Consider the following 24,048-nt stretch of genomic DNA (forward strand, 5'->3'; position numbering starts at 1 on the left):
ATATGTCTTCAGCATGGTACCCCAGTGCTAGACATCACAATAAACTGCCACACTGCATACATCATAGCGTTCTGACTGAAAAACTGTTAAAAATCCAAATCATACGCACACACACACACACCAGCTGAGACCAACAGGCATACTGGAACAACAGCAAAGCTAGCTGAAGGCAAATCACTGCTTTACTTTTGGATCACAAACAGTGCTGATTTTTGTACAGAGAATATAAGCAGATCAGCACTACTTTAATACTGAAAGAACTGGACATCACATTAAGTATACTGGTGAAAATCCCATGCTGTTATGACAATCCCATTAGGAGTTGCAGTAATAAGATTTAGAGGAGGCAACCATGGTGGCCATACTGCAAGTCAAGTTAGTACCATTTTCATTTTGGACCAAGTAAACATCATAAAAAGATTTTATTGAAAACCAAATGTTTATATTGATATCCACTCAGGATGAATTGTGATTAAAAAAATTTCAAGACAGCAGCCATACCTGATATCAGATAAGCACCATATTAGTATCAAGTAGAACTTGGGATTTTCCGCATTATGACAAGCAGAGTTAAAATTCCATAGAAAATGATTTATTTACAATTTATATAGTGTTATGACCATATGGTCTTAAACTAAGTACATGTAAAAGAAAGAAAAAAAAAAGAAAAAATGCAGACATGTAGCATGATGTCCCACCCAAGAGACATTATCCTGACACCAGGCCGACCAGTCCTAAAACTAAAATATTAATGCTGAGTGCCTAGTGAGGCAGCTGTTAGTAGAGATAAAACCTAAAGCTGTACTGATGTCACTTTTTGCTGATTATTAAAATTGCCAATACCAATTGTGAGACCGATTATTTCATTATTATTTGTTTTATAACAATGACTGGGTTTTATAACAATGACTGGTTCAGAAACATAAACCTATTAGTGTAATGCAAGTAAGTATTTTGCTGTGTGAGTTATAACAAGGTTGTTTATGCGGCAAGTGAATTTGAACTTCAATACAAAAACAAACAGAAACCCGACAAGAAGTACAAAGCTATTTATAGAAAACAATGATCACACAAACATAAAACTTGAAAAACTTTAAAACTAACACTGATAAAACTTATGGTTTGCCAATTCAAGATATAAATGGATGAAAATGTATTAAGCAAGTCTTTAAACTAATGTTCAATGATTCAGGTCGCCATTACTAGATTTCAAGAAATGACTAAAAAAATATATTAATAACAATTTCCCAATAATAATAAAAATTAATAATACGCATCCTTTAAGACTAAAGTTCGATGTCACTGTACAATGGCTGCAGCTAATACTGAAATCCTAGTTAAGGTACCTGGTATTTAAGCAACAGTAACATTTCTTCCTTCTCGCCAAGTAATGATCCATGAGGATCCGAAAAAATCTGTTGTATTCCACGTGTAATTTGTCCAGTTTGCTCGCCAAATATTCTCCTGTGTGAATCACCTGTTTCTGCTGAAAGTCTTCCATTTGCCAGTGTGCCATAGGACTCAACAAGGCAATGCTGATGGATGGGTCTGACCATGCATCAGAGGTCAAACTAAGGTCAGATTGGGTAGGAACTAAATCACGCACTTTGCTTTGTATCGCCCTATGCATGTCAGGTATCAAAGATGTGGAAAAGTACTTCTGACTTGGAATGTTATAGCAAGGTTCTGCCTTGGCCTGCAGACGTTGAAATCCAATGTCTTCAACAATGGAAAATGGTTGCACATCTACTGCCATGAACTCTGCAATAGCATTGTGCCAACTAATAGCTCTTGGGTCGTCAAATGCAAATGTCTGCTTCTGATCCAGCATGGTGTCAATAATCAGAGTATGATGAGTTGCTGCAGCTGCTAAGGTTAACTGCGCACCACCCTTTTCTTTTTTTATCTGCGTGAAACAGGCCATGTTCGACGATGTCCTCGCAGTGCAATTGCTGGACAATATTTAATGTCGTACATTCTTTCCACCTCTGGAAATGCATGCTTTGCAAAGTGTGCAATTTGTTTTGGACTCATCGACTGCATTTACTTTAAAGTAATTCCAGACTAAACTTGAGTGTTTTGAGTTCAACATTATGCATAGGCTTGGTAGTATATTTAGTAGTGTACAATCACTAGTCAGTATTAATAATCCAACTGATTCGCGTTCTTGAAATAATGTTTTAAATCAAGTAAGTTACTTGTAAGTTGTCCACGTGGCTGGATGGATGCACACACCACGCTGTGAGTCACGCACTGAAGCAGCTCAGCAGCTGGGGTACCCAGGTGTAACATGGCTGGCGCTGGCATGCCAATATCAATGCTGCATAATATTTGTATGTCAGCATTCAGCTGCTTCAGCATGTGACCACTATTCATTTATTAGCAGCATTGCAGGACTGGCTAAACAACAGATTAACAACATTGAGTGATAGCTTCATAGTAGTTGGAAATTATGCAACCAATCTAATCTGCCTAGCTATCTGCTAATGTGTATGCTGGAAGTTCAAGAGCCACACGAGACCACATTGGCTGATTGGCTGATGTGATTGAGATGAGTGCATGACTGGTATTGATAATTTGTTGTGTGCAGACAATCAGCGGTAGTTTACAGCAAGTGTGTTAAAAAGTACTTTTAAGAATATGTTTTCTTTCAATTAACACCCAAATCAAATGTTTATTCCATAATTTCCAATATTTAATTCTGATTTAAAATTCAGATTAAAATGTCAAGAATGTTATGATTAAATATGTATTTTGGAAATTTGTTTACATCGGCACTGATTATTTTTGCCGATACCGATTATACTGATTGTTCTAATAATCGGCCCGATTATGAGTATGGCCGATTGATCAGTACAGTTGTAAAAGGCATGCTACCATACATAAGTTAGGCAAATTCAGTGATGATACAGAATTGTTTGCCCAAGGTAATCTGGGTTAGTTACCATATGCAGTTTTGTTTACATATACGCGATGGGATTGACAGATATATTTTATAGGAATAGATAGAAGGAAAGTCAAAGAAACTTCACAATTATTTGTAACAATCGAGCAATAACAATGGTTTTAATTTGTACCAATAACAACTTCAAGTACCGCGATAATACACTGTTCCAGGCTATAATCAAATTCTAAAAACTGACATCAATTATTAACATAATCTTTGAATGCATAATGACCAGTTTGAATTTTACTTTAAACTGGGTCAAGAAACCATGTATGACCAATCTGAATTTCCTCTGACCCTTCCCACCCCATTATTGTATATATGGACATTCTGTTAAATCTCATTATTAAATATTTGGATATTATGTTACACCCCATTATTGTATATATGGACATTCTGTTACACACCATTATTAAATATTTGGATATTATGTTACACCCCATTATTGTATAATTGGATATTCTGTTACACCCCATCATTGTATATTTGGAAATTGTTACACCCCATTATTGTATATTTGGATATTCTGTTACATCCCAATATTGTATATCTGGACATTCTGTTATACCCCATGATCGTATATTTGGATATTCTGGTACACCACATTATTTTATATTTGGACATCCTGTTACACCCCATTATTGTATATTTGACATTGTTACACCCCATTATTGTATATTTGACAACGTTATACCCCATTATTGTATATTTGACATTGTTACACCCCATTATTGTATATTTGGATATTATGGTACACCCCATTATTGTATATTTGACATTGTTACACCCCATTATTTTATATTTGGATATTCTGCTACACCCCATTATTGTATATTTGGACATTCTGTTACACCCCATTATTTTATATTTGGATATTCTGTTACACCCCATCATTGTATATTTGACATTGTTACACCCCATTATTATATATTTGGATATTCTGTTGCACCCCATTATTGTAAATTTGGACCTTCTGTTACACCCCATTATTATATATTTGGATATTCTGTTACATCCCATTACTGTAAATTTGGATATTCTGCTACACCCCATTATTGTATATTTAACATTGTTACACCCCATTATTTTATATTTGGATATTCTGCTACACCCCATTATTGTATATTTGACACTGTTACACCCCATTACTGTAAATTTGGATATTCTGCTACACCCCATTATTGTATATTTGACATTGCTAAACCCCATTATTATATATTTGGATATTCTGTTACACCCCATTATTGTAAATTTGGACCTTCTGTTACACCCCAAAGAAATGGCCTAATATAAAAAAGTGGTGGAAAGGGTCTGAAATTAATGTACATATTATTCTAAAGCAGCCCCCAACTTCTTTTCCTCATAGCTGACACTATCTTTTTGTTTCTTTGGAGTCTGAGGGTCAGAAAATGTATCACCAGCAGATCATTTTGAGACTGAGACAGAAAAGAAAATAAAAGTCTTTGCGCAGTTACCATTTTGAAGTTCATATGTATGCACAGAGTGTCATGTCTGCTAAATTTGTTCTGAATGATCGATTAATTAAAATGCTCAAGGGTTTAAGTTTTGCCGACTGAAGCAAATTAATCACCAATAAAACACAATCCCACCCTGAAAACTGGCTTCACGAAAAGCCATGAATTCCCATTTTGTCTAATTGATTATAAATTAAAGCGCAATCAAACAAATGCCAATGTTATCAGAAATGAATCCAGAGAAGTTATAAAAGATTCCAAGGTTTTAAACATATCGCCAAATGAAGGAAATTAATTGACAAAAATTTTTTACAAGTCCACACCTGGACAACCAGCTTTGTGAGCTCCATATGCTCCAGTTCTGACCAGCTGATGTCCAAATGTACCAATTCTGATATCTGATCAAAAGGCAGTCCATTCATGTCATAATTGTTTCCTCTTCCTCTATCATAAACTTCAAATGTAATCTCAAAACAATTCTAATGAATTCAGTTGCATCTGTGTTCGCTCTGCCCAGTTCATATATATCTTCCATTGGTGCAACATTATTGGCTGTCAAGGTATAGACTGTACGAGTAGATTTCAATGTATATATAATAGTATATATAATGTACTAAGCACTTCAAGTACTGGGCTAAACAAGCTCAATTAGACGCATGGTAACAGGAGATCTTGGCCCATACAAATTTAATTATGAAATTTCCCCTTAACATACTCAGCCCATTAGAGAGTCAGCCCACAACAAAGACAGTCTTGCAGGGTTTCATAAAACAATGCCGGTTTCTGACCTAAACATGTTTTGTTTGTGATCTTGTATGGTTTCCTAAAACAATATCAGTTTCGGACCCAAATATGTATTGTTTGTGATATTATATGGCTCTGTAACACCAGTTGTTACTGAACTTTTTAAACAAAATATGTATTGTTTGTGATCTAATTTATATATGGCTTCATAACTTTTGTTGCTATTGAATAATAAATAGCCAACAATATCTGTTTTGGACCCAAGTTTGTATTTTTAGTGATCTTGTTCTAGCTTTATCATGCTTATTACTGAAAAAGAAATATTCACTGGTGGTAAATTTATGTGTATCATACTAAAGAGGTTAAGTCGATAAAAGGATTGTTGTTGCTGTATGGTTTAATGCCATTTTTCAGCACACGATAGGCTATACATGGCGGCCAGTATTAATGGTGGAGGAAGAACCCGAAAACCCCCAGAAAGAACCGACCCATGAGATGCTTGGCAAGCTTTCTCACATATCCACATTAGCGGAATCCGAGACTCGAACCCACGCAGACAGAGGTGAGATGGCAGTGATCCGTAACGGAGAGTGCTTTAGACCACTTCGCCACTCGGGGCCCCGATATAAGGATAATTAAAGGCTAAAACCCAGGTCCTTGTAAGACAAGACTTGTTATAGGAGAGACATGAAATATAACATTTGCATACACTACGCTCCAAATAACACCCACACAGTATTTACTTATTTTGATTACAATTGTTATTTTTTAATATTTTTGAGGTGAATAAAAGACATAAAATAAGGATAAACGACAAATTTTTCCTTTCTGAAACAGTTGTTGTTGTTGTTGTACGGTTTAACACCATTTTTCAGCACAAGATAGGCTATACATGACAGCCAGTATTAAAGGTGGAGGAAGAACCTGGGAAAACCCTGGAAAGAACCACCGACCCACGAGAAGCTACTGATAAGCTTTCTTGCATACCAACATAGGCCGAACCTACGACTCAAACCCATGCAGAAAGCAGTGAGATGGCAGTGATCCGTAACGGTGAGCGCTTTAGACTACTTGGCCACTCGGGGCCTCTTTCAAAACAGAATACACTTAATAATAAAAGGAAGTATATATATATATATATATATATATATATATATATATATATATATATATATATATATATATATATATATGTATTACAAATAAATATTTTGACAACTAACGAAGGACTGATTTGATATAAAATTTGCCATCCTGGCATGAACTTCTTGCATAAAAAACATATAGCGCACACAGGACAATAGGGCTGATTTCTAGCAAAGGTCACATGAGAGACAGGAGAAGGAAACCAGCCCTACATCTGTACTTGGCGGGAAGTATGGACCCCTTAATCTCAACAATGGAAATGTTAGGGTTCCAGACCAAGAATACAGCCTAGTACTAACCTGTAATCGGATTCACACATGCACACACGTTTACAACTGCAAATAGCTGAGCAGTGCTGTTGAAAATTCAAGGACAGTTTCATAATGATTACGCAGTATAAAATTTAATTAATTTCAGACAATGATTTTCTTCCACTGTAATTCTATTGCAGAATAAATGAGGTTTGAAAGAAACATTTAAACAAATTTTAAAACAAAAAAATATGGCTGTTGAAGAAAGAACATTACATCCACATTACTACTATATAAATATCATGGACCATAAGCCAAATTGAACATATAATGGGCCAAGTACGTAATGGGTCGATTAATCAAGTATCAATTTCGGTATTTTATTTATTGATGTTTTTATACCCCTAGGTCAAAAGGTGCTACCGTTGGCAAGGAAAAACTGGGATGGTCAGCTGACTCAGTGACTGCAAACAATTTCTCTGGGCCTGAGATATGGCATTTGCCATTTTCAAAGATGAAAGTGACTGATAAACCGTTGGAAGCTTCTGTGTAAACCTTATCTTTACTTTAGGATTTATGCCAGCTCATCCAGAATTCGTTTTATTTTTGTATACACCAGGCAATTTAAAAAAAACCCCAACAACTCCTGATTGTGATATTGTTCTTAAAGCCATCTCCATCTGAATGGATTTTTTAAAAATTGTTAAAGATAGTTATAAGTTCTTTTCCCAGAACTCACAATTGTGTACGCAATACCCACAATGCAACGAGCGCATATATTGCACTGCATTTTGAGTCCTTAACATACCTTTATCAACACGAGTTATCACATATAATCAAGATAATAATTTGATTTAATTATCGATTAGGATATTTACTTAATCGAAATGACACATAGATTATACTTGAAATTATGTGACCATATATCACGAAAATAAAACTAAAACTTAGTCATCTGGCTATCGACAGACAGAAGAGTGAAGTTGAACCTTAATAATAATAATAATGGGGACTTTGTATAGCGCCTAATCTTTAGAAGCTCTAAACACTTTACAACATTAGACAACACCTAAAAGATAAAAAACATATATAATGAAATGATTACAAAAACAAACACCATGAAATTAGAAAACATAAAAAACAGGCTGAGAATATTTAAGGTAGGAAACATTAGGTCTTTAAGTTTGTTCTTGCAGTCGAAATAAGTGAGTTTTGAGAGCACTCTTGAATGGGATCACTGTCTTTGTGTCTAAGTTCAGTGGGCAATTCATTCCACGTTACTGGGCCCTGGTATGCAAAGGAGCGATGTCCATATGACTTTGTTTTCATAGTGGGAATAATGAGTATATGATTGTCAGAAGAGGAGTGTAAGTATCTTGCTGGTGTGTAAACATGGGTGAGCTTGGATAGGTATGTTGGACTAGAGTCCACCAGTGAAACACAGCACAGAGAAAAACTGTTGTGTTTGATTCTGGATCGACTGGATAGCCAGTGTAGGGTACAGAGCAGCAGGGAGGTGTGCTCTGATCGTGGTACTCTAAGTATGATCCGAGCAGCTATGTTTTGAACTTTTTGATGTTTCTGGAGTAGATACTGAGATGAACCAGACAGAATTGAGTTACAATAGTCCAGTCTTGAAAGTACTAATGAACAGACAAGTGTTTTAGTGGCATCAACTGAAAGATATTTGCGAATGGAGCTGATGCATCTCAGCTCAAGATATGCAGCCTTGCATATGTTCATGACATGTTGGTGCAACATGAGAATACTGTCCAGAGTAACACCTAGGTTTCGTACTGATTGTGTGAATGTCATCCATGATTTCACATCAGAAATGTACCTCTCTAGACCTAGGATGGTAGCATTAACTTCTGTTGGGTGGCTAGATTTGTATATTTGAGGGTCATCAGCGTACAATTGGTGAGACTGGATGATGATCTATGACACTTGAGAGCGACTGAGTGTACAGAATGAAGAGAACAGGTCCAAGAACAGACCTCTGTGAAACACCACAACACAGATCAATTGGGCTGGAGTGTATTCCATTTGCAGATACAATTTGTGTCCTGTTGACCTGAAGCAGGACTTGAACCACAGTAAGGCTGTATCATGAATGCCAAATACATGCTGGAGACAGTGAAGTAATATATCATGGTCTATTGTGTTAAATGCTGCAGACAAATCAAGGAGGGTGAAGACTGTAATCTTTCCGCTATCCAATGCAGAGAGACTGTCATTAACTACTTTTGGAACAGTAGTTTCAGTACTGTGGCAAGGGCGATATGCAGATTGTACATTGCTAAAAAGACTGTTTGAATTTAGATGGGATACAAGCTGGGATAGAACAACCATTTCTAAGATTTTTGATATGAATGGGAGATTAGAAACTGGGGAGTAGTTCTTTAAATCGTTATGGTCTAGTGTTGTTTTCTACAGCAGTATTTTTACAATAGCAGTTTTGAAAAATGATGGGAATTCCCCTGATGAGAGAGAGGTATTAGTAACATGAGTTAGTGAAGGCAATACTGGATCTAAGCACTCAAGCAGCAGTGATGTTGGAATTGGATCAAGTTCACATGACTTTGGTGCACTCCTCATCAGGATTTTACATACGAAATCCATAGAGACAGGTTCAAATAGTGCTAATGTTTGCCGCTCAAATTCTGTATTCCAACTGTACGGTGACGACGAGTCAATTGAAATTGTGATGTCAATCTAATCTCTAATGGCTTTTACTTTGTCACAGAATAAATTTGCAAACATGTCCAGAAGGTCGACTGGAGAGAAGGTAGTTGGAAGTGGTGTACATTTGTTCCTTGACATTAGATTGTTAGTAATCTTGAAGAGCTCATTGCAGCTGCAACTTTCCATGATCTTAGTAGTGTAGTTGGCTGATTTTGCTGCATGGACTATATTTGTGACATTCTTCTTAATGGCTTCATAGAGATGCTTATGAATAGTGAGTCTGGTGGAAAGCCAAAACGTCTCAGCTGTACGGCAGTCTCTTTTAGCAGTGCGAAGCTGGTCCCTAACACTGCTATACCATGGAAAACACTTTTGAATTGATACTCTGCACTTGGTAGCTGGGGCATGTTTGTCGAGCAATGAACACAGGCATGGTTATTAAGTTGTTCTGCTGTACAAGATAAGCAAGTTGTTAGCTTTGCTTGGACGTAATGCATTAGTTTGGTTCTATTTATCATACGGAGGTTTCTCTTAGTAGCAGATAAAGGTGAAGGGTTAGGGACTGATACATCAAGATGGCATATAATGCAGAGGTGATCTGATGAAAGTTCATGGGATACCAGAGAGGACCATAGAATGTTATCATCAGGTCTATGAAGAATCCAGTCTAAAATGTGACCATGTTTATGGGTGGGCTGGTTAACCCTTTACCTCACAGAGCATAGTGACAAAGTGCAGTGCGCTATAAATAGAACACCTGTTACCTAGTCGATCGCATACACATAGCCTGCCTGTGAACTGTTAAGCAATGTAGTGTACTGTACGTTCAACAACAATTTTAACCATTTTACATTTTTTGGAACACATCTATTATATGTGGAAAAATTTAAGAGTAAAGTCCGATTGTTATAGGTGTGTAATTATTTGTCACGGAAGAATTTTCCATGTGCTTTAAAATCTTGAGAGAAGTTGTTCACCATCATGTCACTGAGGCCGCGTGACCAACCGTAGCTGCTTTTTTCCATACTCGAAATTTACATGTTTTTCATCTGCATCTACATCATTAAGTCATCTGAATTTGATAATTCATAAAATCTAATTGCTGCCTACATCAATATCAGAGCTTTTACCTAAGTTATTTAATCTTGCATAGTTGTGATTCTAATTGTGACAACTTCATATTAGTACTGAATGAAATCCGAGATCGCCATTTTGGAGAGTGGAGATTATGACCCAGTTACTTTAAATAGCAGATATTGACCAGTGCATAAACAGTGACCACGTGATCTGACATAATTGTCATTCGTAGAAGTGAATGTAGTCTCTAATGGGGGTTTTTACCCTGAAGGTGGCGCTACGAAAACCAGCTCAAAATGGCTGTGTTTACAGCAGGCGTCAAAAGGCACTTCCATGCGAATGAAGTAGAGGCGTCAAAAGGCACTTCCATTCGAATGGAGTAGAGGTGTCAAAAGACGCCTGCATGAGGTAAAGGGTTAACTGACTGTTTAATCAAGCATATTACTATCAAATATAAATGCAGTTAATTTTTTTTTATACAGATATTTTTTTAAAAAAAAAAAAATATTGTGTGTGGTGTTCCTAAGCTTGTCACCTTGAAAGAGTATTTTCGAACAATGCTCTTCTGGATACAATAACAGTTATGGAAATAAAACTTTACAGCATGTGTTATAATTTTGCCAGAACTTTTATGAACAAATGCTTTTCGCAAACACATGCATGTGCCAAATACAGATGACAAACCAATTTTAATAAGTAGGGACAAATTCTGTATTTGTGGTGGAGATTATGGACATAGGATGAAACTGAATGTAAGCGATAACTGTTCAAAGACATGTCGTCTTCTGTGTATTAAAATGAAACATTTGCCAAATGGAGCATGACTTTGTACTGGATGTCTAAAACGATTATTCTTGAAATACTTTTAAAAATATGAAAATATATATTAACAATTTGCTTTTTAACTACACCTATAATATGACTGATTTCAGCCTATGCAAACTGAAAATCATTACATGTTTCTACTTGTCTGTGTATTCATTTGTGTATGTGTATGTTTACTGATCGATCTATTTGTTTATGAAAGAATAACAAAGATGGTTGAAATTTCAATGTTTTACTTGAAGAAAAAAGGAGAAAAGTCACTCATTTATCTTGTGCAGTTGATGTACACAACAGATTGAGACATGCCTTCATAATTATGTAGGATGAACAATGTTGTTAGGCGCCGGTTCGTGTGGCTAGAGAATCAAAATGGCGGATGGAGGAGTACACACGTTTTGTGACGTCACGTGAAAAACAACGATATCCATACATTTTCTTCTTACGACAAATTTGAATGGCGCTTGTACTTTTACCTTTCTGAAACGTCACACGCAGTGATGTCAGTTTCTAAAAATAGCCTTTTGGACAAGATGAACCGGTGTAATGGCATTCAGTGTTCTTTTCCGTGATATTGTTCGTGTTATTGTTCTTACTGAAAACCATGTAACAGGCATTAAATTTGTACATCTGAATACAGATGTGCATTCCAGTATTTTGTTACAGTGGTGCTTAAGACTGCAGACTGTATAAATCATATAATCAAATTTGATGAATCTTTCTAGAACACTATAATACACAAATTGCTTGCATTTCATCACCGATAGATACACCCTGAATATTTTGTGATGAAAGTTCCAAGGGAACTGCCACCCCCATCCCCACCCCATGAAGTATTCTTATATTTGATTCATGTTTTAACATACACACAGAGAGGGATGTATGTAGGAAAGTGACTATTTCTTACATTTTTGTTTAGCGCACAAAATTACACTCTGCTTAGTTGATGTGATATTATGCATGTAGAATCTAGAAATGTTTAATATGTATTCCATAAGTTTAAAAGCAATGTATCGATGTTTTTTTTTGTTTTTTTTTTGGGGGGGGGGTATTATGCATTAGTGATTTTATTAACCTTTTCTGATTCCGATGTGTTAATCTGTAACAAAGCTAAGAAAAGAAGAGAGAAAATTGATATGTTTATTTCAATGTCCGTTTTACAAACAAATCCTAATTTTGAATGATAGTTTAGAACATATAAGAATGGATTATGTTCATTAGAGTTATGTTTTTGAAGGGAACAGTACTGGTTGATTATATTTATACTATGTGAATAATACATTTCCTTAATCAAGGATATATAAAATTTCATTTTCCATGAGAACTGCCAGCCCCCCCCCCCCACCATTAAATAATGTCAATGAAGTATTATTATATGTGATTCGTGTTTTAAATAGAGAGGGGTGTACATAGTAAGTGACCATTTCTTACATTTTGTTTAGCGCATAAAATTACACTCTGCTTATTTGATGTGATATGCTTGTATACTCTAGAAATGTTGCATTGATATTCCATATATTTAAAAACAATGCATCAATGTGTGTTTTGGGGTATTATTTGTTTGTTTGTTTGTTTTGTTGGTATTATGCATTAGTGATTTTATTAACCTTTTCTGATTCTGATGTGTTAATCCGTAACAAAGTTAAGAAAAGAAGAGAGTAAATTTATTTTAGCTGTTTTACAAACAAATCGTAATTTTGAATGACAGTTTAGGACAAATAAGAATGCATTATGTTCGTCAGAGATATGGTGTAGAAAAGAGCAGGACTGGTTGAATATATTTATACTAAGTGGGTAATACATTTCCTTAACTAAAAGATATATACAATTAAATTTTGTCGGGAGGTATAATTTTCTGCATGTATTCATGGAAACAACAACACAAAAACTGCTGCCCTTAATGACAACAGCCAACCCTAAAATAATACATATTTTACACACAAACACTAACTGAAAAGAAAACAAAGTAGATATGAATCAACAGTATTGGTTTCAACACACACACACACATACATACATACATACATACCGCTTAGGTGGCCTAATGGTTAGAGCGTCCGTCTCGGATGCAGGAGGTCGTGGGTTCAATCCCCAGCCGAGTCATACAATTATAAAAATGGTTCTAACAGGCACTCAGCATTAAGAGGCTAGTGTTAGGACTGGTTGGCCTCAGTGTCAGGATACTGTGACAGGGTGGGACATCATGCTACATGTCTGCAGCATGATGCCCCAGTGATAGGCATCACTATAACCTGCCAGACTGCAGACATCGTAGCGATATGACTGAATTTTTTTTAAAGCTACGTTAAAAAATCTAAGTCAAACACACGCACATACATACATACATACACACAAATACATATATAATATGCATATAGGAGAGTTTTACTAAACGAAGATTGGAAAACAATATAAACGGATGACAGAGAAATGAAATGTACAAAATTATTACTGTACACGCTCACATATTACAGTTTAATATATGAAAACATTACATAGTGAGGGAAGTCAAATTTAAAAAAAAAATGCATGTATGTCGCGATTTACTATGTGTTACTAAGCGTCTCTCTGTGCTTTCTCCAAAAACAGTATGGCGGCAGCCGGGCACAATGATGTTATGGTCTGTTTTTAGCACAAGGTAGAATTAAGTACAAGCGCCATTCCATAGAAGTCACGAAAAGATCTGAGTGCGCGAGACATTACTCGAAAGTGCAAAACAAACGACTGAAACAAAGAACCATTTCTGCCAGCACAATTAACTTCCGGTATACGGGAGTCCTGGTGTTTTTTTTACATTCTTTGCTACTCGAATTACATACAGGAACAAATATTCCGAATAAAGAATATATATTATATTTTATTTTTTTTTTAAAACCCGGAAAAATGTCAGCCATAAATTGTTGAAATGAAGGAAGATTGATTAGTATTAAATGACTGGATTTCCGACTAGAACCGGAACATTTCCAAGTTTCATGCGTGTGTTTGCTTTTTGTCGCATGTTGATGCATTTTTTAGATTTTTGGTGCGATAATGTGAACTATTCGGGGGGTGTTTAGTGAGCACTCGAGTCTGATATATCCCGTCCTACTGCACAGGGATTCGTTACAAAGAAATTTGTAGTTTGCGTCCACGAATCAAGGGATGTGGGATCTAACATGTATATTGTTACAGGTTAGATCCCATATCCCTTGATTCATGGACGGAAACTACAAATTTTCTTTGTAACGAACCCCAGTGAACTATTGCATAAACTTGTAAAAAACAGTAATGCATTATGCTTTAAATAATAGTTGCCCAAAAAAGATCTTACTCACCCGTGTATCACTGTCGCCAGGAAATGTATCATTGATTGTGAATATTAGGCCCACAAAATTGGGTAAAGAAAATGTTCAATGTTTTGGTCCCCCAATAACTAGATTTGGTCAAGTTTAAGAAAAAAAAGATGGCAGACAAACGTTCAGCACGTTCCGCCATTTAGGGTGCATGCTTGATGTAATCAGATCCAAATCATTAGTTCCGGTTCAGTTTAAATTGAGGCGCTCTACATACAGTATTACATTTTGAAAGAGTGGCGGGTGTAAGGTTAAGTTGTTTACATATGCAAGATGCACATTGGAGAGAATATTTGTATAACTCTATGCTTAAAAGTCTTTGGATACAGTACTCGTGGAAACTGATAAGCAAGCCACTAACTAATAATGAAGCATAATTACTGCTCCCTTGCCCTAAAAAAATTCAACCTGAAATAGTCTAAAGTACAATATTTTTTAGCAGTTATCAAAATAAGGGAAATTAATTTTGCCAGACTAGATAATACCAGTTTGTGAAAGTGCAATGAATGAATTACCAAATATATAACGTGTGAAAAAGACCAAAAAAAAAAACATCAGCTCTATTTATGTCCAGGAAGTAAAAATTACCAAGCCGCAGTTGTTTGAGAGGCGCAGGTCAGTAGTAGCTTAAAATGGGGTTTTCTGAAGTTTATCTTTATGCATACAAACTGGTGTTTTAAATGTAATATGGTAAAATGGGAGTTCAAAACCACTTTTTCTTGACCGCACTTTTGAAGTAATGGGGTTTTTGGACCACTTTTTTGATAAAGTGGTCTATGCTACTTTGTTGGCTGTTTATGGGTGTGCCCATTATATAGCTTTCTAATCTCCGTGTGCGAATGTGTGAAAGCCATTTCGTGAGTATCGCTTATTATCGAATGGGCATAGTCTTTTTTTGTTGATAAGTGTTGCAGATTTTTTTTTGTTGCTGATGTGATCGGAATGTTCTCATGAAGTAGTATTGTACAATGTCCTTGTAATGACTGCCTGTAGTGATCGATGGTCGCGATGTAACCAATTAAAATTTGTTTCTATCCTCCTTTGGCTTTTTTTCATGATGGTGTCATCGTCGAGTGTGATGCAGTACATTTTGGATCAAAGTCCGATGAAATCCTTGATGGGTACACCATGAGTTTAATCTTTGAACTTTCGAGCATGTCATTTTATTGTCGTTGAAGTGGAATGGACTGTCTCGTGGATAATCACTGAGATCGAACGGTTCCATGTGCAGATACATGTCAGAGTAGACGCCGTCGGTATGAATTTCGTACTCGAGTGAGTCTTTATCGGTCATGAACAGCGTGGCTTTGTTCCCGTATAACATTTTGGTGAAGTTGTAGTGGAACTGATACATGAGCATTTTGGAGAGATCGACTACAGCAGCTAGTTTCTCCAGCTTGAGATTTTTTCTTCTTCTTTTTTCTTTCTGGATTCGACAGCGGGGAGTTCTTCATCGAATATTTTCATGAGTAGGTAGGCAAGTAGTGAATGGGGGCAACTTGGCGACAAAGGGCGACTTTAATGTTAAAATGGTGAGTTTGCGCTATGGCGACAAGGGGAATTTAACATGGGTGGGTCTGTATAGCGACTAGAAAAATTTAACACAGGGAATTTATAGTTAAAATGTATTGGGCCTGAATAGGGACAAGGGAAATTGGAGAGGTGTGACGTCACGGTACTGGACACCGTGGAAACAATAACAACAATGTTGCAAGTGGCTGACCTCAATCGAGTGGAACATTGTTGCAAGTGGCTGACCTGAATACGTGCTAATCTAGGGACAAGGGACAAACATTACAGAGACATATATACATGGTTAGAGACATGCATAGAGACATAGACATATATACATGGTTAGAGACATGCATAGAGACATAGACATATATACATGGTTAGAGACATGCATAGAGACATAGACATGTACAAACAAATAACTATACTATACAACCAACAATGTTTTTTAGACAAGAGAGAATTGACATCTCGAAACATATGAGTGGCCCCGAAAAGGGCCGTTTAACTTTGCTCTACTTTTTCTCTTCCCTTCTTCTTTTCCACCAACACTTCATTTTTTTGCAGGACATTTTTTTGTCTTCTTTTCCTCTTTCGCCTCCTTCTCGTCCTCTTTCGTCTCCTCTTTTCATTCTCCTCTTCTTTCATTAATTTTTCATTATATCTCCTTATCTGTTCCTTTTCCTCTTTGTCTTCCTTTTCCTCTTTTTCCTCTTTGATGATTTCGCATAAGTTTTCCTTGGCCTTTCTCAAATTATTAATTTCCATTTTCACTCTGTGTGGGTTATAACACCCATACTCCAGCTTGATTAACATCTCTTCCACCATTCCTAAATCGTCCACCACTGTAACTTCTGCATATTTTCAATGTGGTTAGTTGCCATCTTTGTTAATCAGTGTTGAATATCTCTACTGAATTGAAATGAATTAAATCTTAAATTAACGTCAGTTTCGCCCAATAGGGCATGCGTGACGGTTTTATGCCTGTACTGCAGGCTTTTTAATTAATCATGGAGGAAGGAATAAGAGCCTCAATCCCCCACGCATTTATGCACACAAAGTGTCTTGATTAATTGGTCTGTTTTCGGAGCATTATAAATGCTCGACGGGACATACGATGGGCAGGAACAGAAACGCACTTACCCATCGTGTTAATTTTGTATTTACAGTAAGGCGCTTATTGGGAACCTCCCATTCAAAGCGCCACCTCGGTTCCGTGCATACACGCTCATCGGAACACCTGATAAAACGAATGGAAATAGTTCCATATTTTGTCATGTAGACAAAAATGTTCGAGAAGGAAGAAGATACGAGGAAACCGGAAGGAGGCGGCAAGCGCCCCACAAAGTAACGAAATGCCAGTTCTTACTCAAATTAGTCAAATTTAGTCCAGTTATTCTAATGGACAGTTTAATAATATCGATAATTTATAAGCCACCTGGGCAATTTACCAAATCCATTAAGTCGGCAAATTTCTTTAAATAAATCAACTTTCAATTTAAATTTTGTGTACAAGGTGTGCTTCAATTTAAAAAAAAAACAACATTACCAATCAGTTGAGTCTAAATGACTCATATTGTTTTTGTGTCACACAATGTTAAAAAGGTATAATTTTGATGGTGGTATTTAAAGGATCAAATCAATTAAATCTATATAGTTATCGTCAAAAATTGGTTTTCAGTAACCAAAATGAAAATCTAGTAGGCAATTTGATTCCACTCTTTAGCCCTTAAAGGACTGGTTTACTTGTACCATTTTCTCTAACAGTGGCTTTAAATGGTCTGGAATTTTTCATTGTGCAGTGGTATGGATTCTGTAGGAACCTTGAATACCATATCCGCGACGCTCTAATCATTGTAGACCGGATGAAACTCCAGAGATTCTTGATCCTCAAGTTCATGGTTATTGATCAAATGTCTGCATAATATACTTGCAAAAATTACTGAGCAACTAGTATATCTCTCTCCTATTGATCTGAGGGAGCTCGAAGCCTTCCTCAATTTTGCTCCATAGGAGTGAGGGTATCGTGACCTTTTTCATGGTTCCTCATGCTCCACAACACTCTATGTTCTCCTATATGTTTATCAACAGGGAGGGTGAACTCTACAATGGTTAGAAAGGTCCGTTCGCGAAAATAAAGCTGCTTACGAAAAATGAAAATACAAATGTCAACAACGCCAAACCAAAGCCTCTAACCGACCGAGATTTCTCTAATTGGGTTAGCTCATTTTGTTACTTTATTTTTGACGTTTGCGTTTTCAAATTTGTATGCGTGTTTGGTCACCCACCAAGACACTCAGTATGTGTCAGTGTTTATTCTCCCTGCTGCGGTAGTGTGGTGTAATTAAATCATTGATAATATTAATAATAAAATCTCATACAGCTAAACTAGGTCGACAGCGACAAGAGGCAATTAAGAAATATTTTACAGTCTGTGAGTATGTCAAACAATAACTCGTCTTTTATATCATAACATTCAGTCTATTGTTTCATTTATTAGTTCACCTGATGCATTCCAGCATTGCACACAGGTAAGCAGAATAATGTGAAGACTCACAACAGTAACGTTTATACATAACTATTCTTTCATCAACTGTTAAACTGCTATAAAGATATTTTTGCCAAAATTAATGACACCTAAAGACATGCACATACACCAACTCTCGTTGCGTCTGGCTTAACAGACATACATATGTACATTGGAAACGTATATCATGGATTGAAGTATAGACATACATATGTACATTGGAAACGTATATCATGGATTGAAGTATAGACATACATATGTACATTGGAAACGTATATCATGGATTGAAGTATAGACATGGTATATCAAATATTATGGACGGACCATTCAATGTTTGGCACGCATATCTTAAGAAAGTATTTTTACGCAGATTTATACCAAGCCCCCCACCCCCACCCCCATGATTAAAATTGACAAAAAGTGAAACAATTGGTGTATCTGGAAAGAAATCAAAAGCCCTCTAATTTGACGGTTGTGTCTTATATCAACAAACGAGCCAATAATCTATTCAAATTACTAAAAGTAGACATACCAGGTGAAGACTACTTCAGGGATGGTTCACACATTTGTCCAAGTACACTTTCTAGGTTAACTTCAGCGACAGTTCGAACGTTACTCCAAATACACTTGTTCTTAAGTTAATATTATTTCAGGGACAGTTTAGACATTACTCTAAGTACACTTACTAGGAGAAGACTTCTTCAGGGACAGCTCAGGCATCACACCAAGTACACTTGCTAGGAGAAGACTACTTTAGGGACATTTCAGACATTACACCAAGTACACTTACTAGGAGAAGACTACTTCAGGGACAGTTCAGACATTACACCAAGTACACTTACTAGGAGAAGACTACTTCAGGGACAGCTCAGACATTGCTCCAAGTACACTTACTAGGTGAATATTATACAGTTCAGACATTACTCCAAGTACACTTACCAGGTGAATATTATACAGCTCAGACATTACTCCAAGTACACTTACTAGGTGAATATTATACAGCTCAGACATTACTCCAAGTACACTTACCAGGTGAATATTATACAGCTCAGACATGACTCCAAGTACACTTACTAGGTGAATATTATACAGCTCAGACATGACTCCAAGTACACTTACCAGGTGAATATTATACAGCTCAGACATGACTCCAAGTACACTTACCAGGTGAATATTATACAGCTCAGACATTACTCCAAGTACACTTACAAGGTGAATATTATACAGCTCAGACATTACTACAAGTACACTTACCAGGTGAATATTATACAGTTCAGACATTACTCCAAGTACACTTACTAGGGGAATATTATACAGCTCAGACATTACTCCAAGTACACTTACTAAGTGAATATTATACAGCTCAGACATTACTACAAGAGTAGTAAGGTGGGATGCATTAGGGACAATGGGACTTACCATTAAAAACAGGGTCCCGACCCTTTGGGGACTATGTAAATTTAACATGGGAGATATTGTTGCGGCCCTTTGGGGACAATGGGAATTAACATGGGAATCTATTTTGGGTTAGTTTAGGGACAAGGGAAATTTAACATGGGAGAAAAAAAGCAATTCTAGGGACAAGGGAAATTTAACATGGGAATAGAGTTTGGGTCTGTCTGAGGACAAGGGGAAATTAACATGGGATTTTTTTAAAAAAAAAACTAAAAAAAAACTAAAAATAAAAATAAAAAATGTCGGGTAGGCAATTGAAAGTCTATCTCTTTTCGAGAATTGTGGGTGGCCCCGAAAGGGCCTTTGGGTTTATGTTAATATGCCCTTAACATAAAGGGCATCTGCGGCATCTTCTTGTCCTCAAGCTTCGTCTTACTGCAGGGCCATAAATCAGAGTCCTCTTGAGGCATCCTTGTCTCTCCACATACACTCTTCGTATCCACAGACTGGTGTCTGACCTGTGGACAAGTGTCCACTTGGATCGGACATACATGGGTATGTCCGTCCTGAACATCATTGTTGACACAAGGGTTGAAGATTGAACGTCGGTCCACATCTTGAGGCTCCGAGAACAGGTGAATCAATGCAGTGAACTGCACTTATTTATAGGGAGAGGAAGGATTGAAACGGATTGAGTTAGTTCACCAATCAAACACGCGTTACAAAATTCAGTCAACTCGCATTCAATCCGAAGACAGCAGTCTGTGACGTCACGTAGTCTATATAGATTCGCTATCGCCTGTGCACAGTCAATCCATGCGACAGTTTTTCAACATGACGGAAACTCAGAAAACGATCCATTGGGGTGCACCGACGGTGGAGACTACACAAGGGAACCCGGACTTACTTTCAGAAGAGGCGAATTGGGATTTTGTGGATTTTCTTACCTCGCAAGAATTTGTTCCAGAACCTTCGTTATCTTCATTACCACACGTGGAGAATTTTAGACAGAGACAGAAAGAAGAATTGGAGAAATTTATGCATCAGCAAAAGGAAGCAGACCCAGAACAAGCTTTCTTTCTACAGCAACAAGAAGAGGTAAGAAGAAAACAGCAAGAAGAAGAAGAAGCAGCAAAGAAACAAGAGGGTGAAAGTCAAACCGTCACGGTACTGCTGGACATTTTAGCGGAGTTGAGAAGTCTGAAACAAATGTATCTGACTTCTTTATCACGACCGAAGAGAATACGACCTTCCCGAGCTAAACACTCCAGCCCTGTGACTAAGCCTACCGTACCACACTTAGTGATTTCAACCAAATCATCATCAGAAGTAGGCCTCGGCCGTGGCAAAGGCTTAAGACAGTTAAAGTTGATTGCTTAAACTCACTCCTGCACCAAAAAAGACCCTTTTCAGGGCCACTCCAATTTCTGGAAAAGAAATACACTTTCAATTGCCAATAGCTAAAAAAAAACATTTTACCCCTATAGTACGTGTCTGTGTATGAGTGCGTGAGTGTACGTTCTGATTTTAAAATCAAAACCCAAAGACACTTACCTTTATAACTAATTTATTGTTTTATGAATATTTACAATTCCATTCACAAATCACAACAAAACACTCTAAAAAAGTTCATAGACCTCTTCTGTCTCATTATTTACTCTCTCTGTTTTTTAAATTTCTTCACAGTCACACACTTTTCTTCTTCTTCCTCCTCACTTTCTTCCTTCTTCTTTTCTTCTCCTGTTTCTTTTTCTTCACCTGTCTGCTTTCTCTCTCTTCTTCCTCTTCTTCTTTCTCTGAAGAATCCCTCTCTTCTTCTAACTTCTCTTGTTTCTTTTTTGGGCAATCTGGAAACCAATGTCCTTTTTCTTGACAATAATATCAGGTATCTTGACTTTTGTCTTTTCTAACCCCTTTTTTTCTTTTTTGACGGTCTGGACACTCTGAAGACCAATGCCCTTTCTTTTGACAGATATAGCAAGTATCTTCACTTTTATCTCGCAAGGAAGGAGAGTAGTCCGAAGGCTGGTCTGAAGAAAATTTTCTAATGACCCCTCGCAAAGCTTTGATGAAACGTTCGATTTGGGAAGTCTCTTCCATCGTTGTGCTCAGTTTGAGAGTGAAATGAATAGTGAAATTACAAGACACATACCCTTTATATACGCTGGTCTGCTAGGACTATAAAGTAGCCCATGGTGTTTAAACTTTAGTCATTTGACGTTCCTCTATCAAGATGAAACGATCCAATTCATTTGAGAAGAAAGAAGAAGAAAGTAAGAGGCAGAAACGTGATCTATCGCCTCTTACCAGAGCTGAAGTCTTGGCACAAATTCATGCCAGTGATTTTGAAGAGGACATGAGTGAACCAGAATCCAAACCCTCTAAACAAAGTTCACCACCCTTAGTTAACCCTGAAAAGTACTGTGACATTCGAGAGACAGAAAAGCGCTCCTCTAGAAAATTTAGAACCACGGCTTACAAATACACGGTGAAGTTTAAAGATTTCAAGTCCGAAGTACCGTTGGAGAAAGCAGAAGGGTTCATCACTGGGGTGTGGGATTCTTTACTTACCACACTCAAGCGACAATGTCAACCCAAAGAAGACGATCGCTTGAGACTTTCCATACAACACGACGGTTTGAAATCCCCTGTTTGGATCGAGTTTAGCAGCCCTGCAGAATTGACCCCTTCCAAAGTCATGGACAAAATTCAACACGTACAACAATCCAATGACCAGTTTGACATCACCGATGGAAAAGCCACACTGGACATGACCCACGTTTCACCTCCTCAAGGGACCGGACAACGCAAAAAGGTGTTATTGGTGGACGGTCTTCGTAGCACCAAAAAGAGCCTCGTCCAAATTTACAACCCTCAAGACCAGATGTTTTTAGCCAGGGCTATCGTGGTGGGACGAACCTATGCCGACAAAAACGACACGGCAGAATGGAAAAGAACCTGGGAGAACATTCGAAAATCGAACCGAGACAAACAACGAAACGGAGCAGAACTCCTGTTACGACAAGCCGGCCTGTCCAAAGACACACCCTGCGGTATTTCTGAAATGCGAAAATTGCAAGATGTCCTAGCTCCACGCTACACCTTGAAAGTGCACCCTCGAGAAGTGCGCGGACCTCTGTTGTTTCGAGGCCAAGACTTTAAGGATGGAAAATACATTCGCCTCTATCATCACGATGACCATTTCGATACCATTGCCACTATCACCGGATTCCTGGGATGTGGTTATTATTGCGAGAAATGTGACTATGGTTATAATAATCGAGAGCAACACAAGCATTGCGGATCGAAATGCTCAGGATGTTTGGCCTCTCCACCCTGTCTGAACGAAGGACAAGAACCAGTGCATTGTTCTGCTTGTCTGCGCACGTTTGTCAGCCCTACCTGTTACCAAAAACATTTGAAGACGCAAAGGTTCACAGAAGAAATGTGCTTGTCAACTCCTGAGATTGTGCCCTACGTGTGGACAAGGCATACTCACCAACAATGTCAAGGCACACGTATGTCGAGGAAAGAAAAAATGTCACATTTGTCACCACATCGTTGACTTGGAACACGAATGCTACCTGGAAAAATACCAACCCCAACCAGAGAAAGAGGACGGTCACAAGAAGAAAGGCAATTTCATTTTTTTCGATTTCGAATGCACGCAAGAGACCGGCATTCACATTCCTAATTTCTGCGTGGCTCATCCAGCGTGCGAGATGTGCATTCAAGAACCTATTTTCAGTCATTGCCCTCACTGCAGTAAGATTCCTGGAGGGCATGAAAAAATCTTTCGGGGACCGAACACGCTAGCCGATTTTGCCCAATGGGTCTTAGACCCCATCGACAAGACGTGGAGCCAAGAGGACATCGAACGTTACGGAGATTGTCATTGTCATGCCACGGTGATGGCTCACAATCTCTCCGGATACGATGGACAGTTTTTTTTGAGGTACTATACGGAACAAGGCACCGAACGTCCAGAAGTCACTTTGAACGGAGCCAAAATCATTTTCATGCAAGTGGGACAAGAACAGTTTAAAGATTCGATGAGTTACTTGGCCATGCCTTTGAGTAGAATGCCTAAAACGTTTGGAATGACAGAAATAGCTAAAGGGTACTTTCCACACGT

General features: G+C 37.5%; 1 long non-coding RNA gene across 1 annotated transcript in view; it reads right to left on the minus strand.

Annotated features, from left to right (window-relative positions):
* LOC149789902 (uncharacterized) overlaps positions 1–14,621 on the minus strand; it is a 44,627-nt gene extending 30,006 nt beyond the window's left edge. The window contains exon 1 of the long non-coding RNA XR_016423988.1: positions 14,462–14,621. This is a non-coding gene — a long non-coding RNA (uncharacterized LOC149789902). The remainder of the gene's footprint in view (positions 1–14,461) is intronic.
* Positions 14,622–24,048: the final 9,427 nt, after the last annotated feature.

The sequence above is a fragment of the Sinohyriopsis cumingii genome, chromosome 10 (assembly GCF_028554795.1).
Source record: "Sinohyriopsis cumingii isolate HCF-2022 chromosome 10, ASM2855479v2, whole genome shotgun sequence".
NCBI lineage: Eukaryota > Metazoa > Mollusca > Bivalvia > Unionida > Unionidae > Sinohyriopsis > Sinohyriopsis cumingii.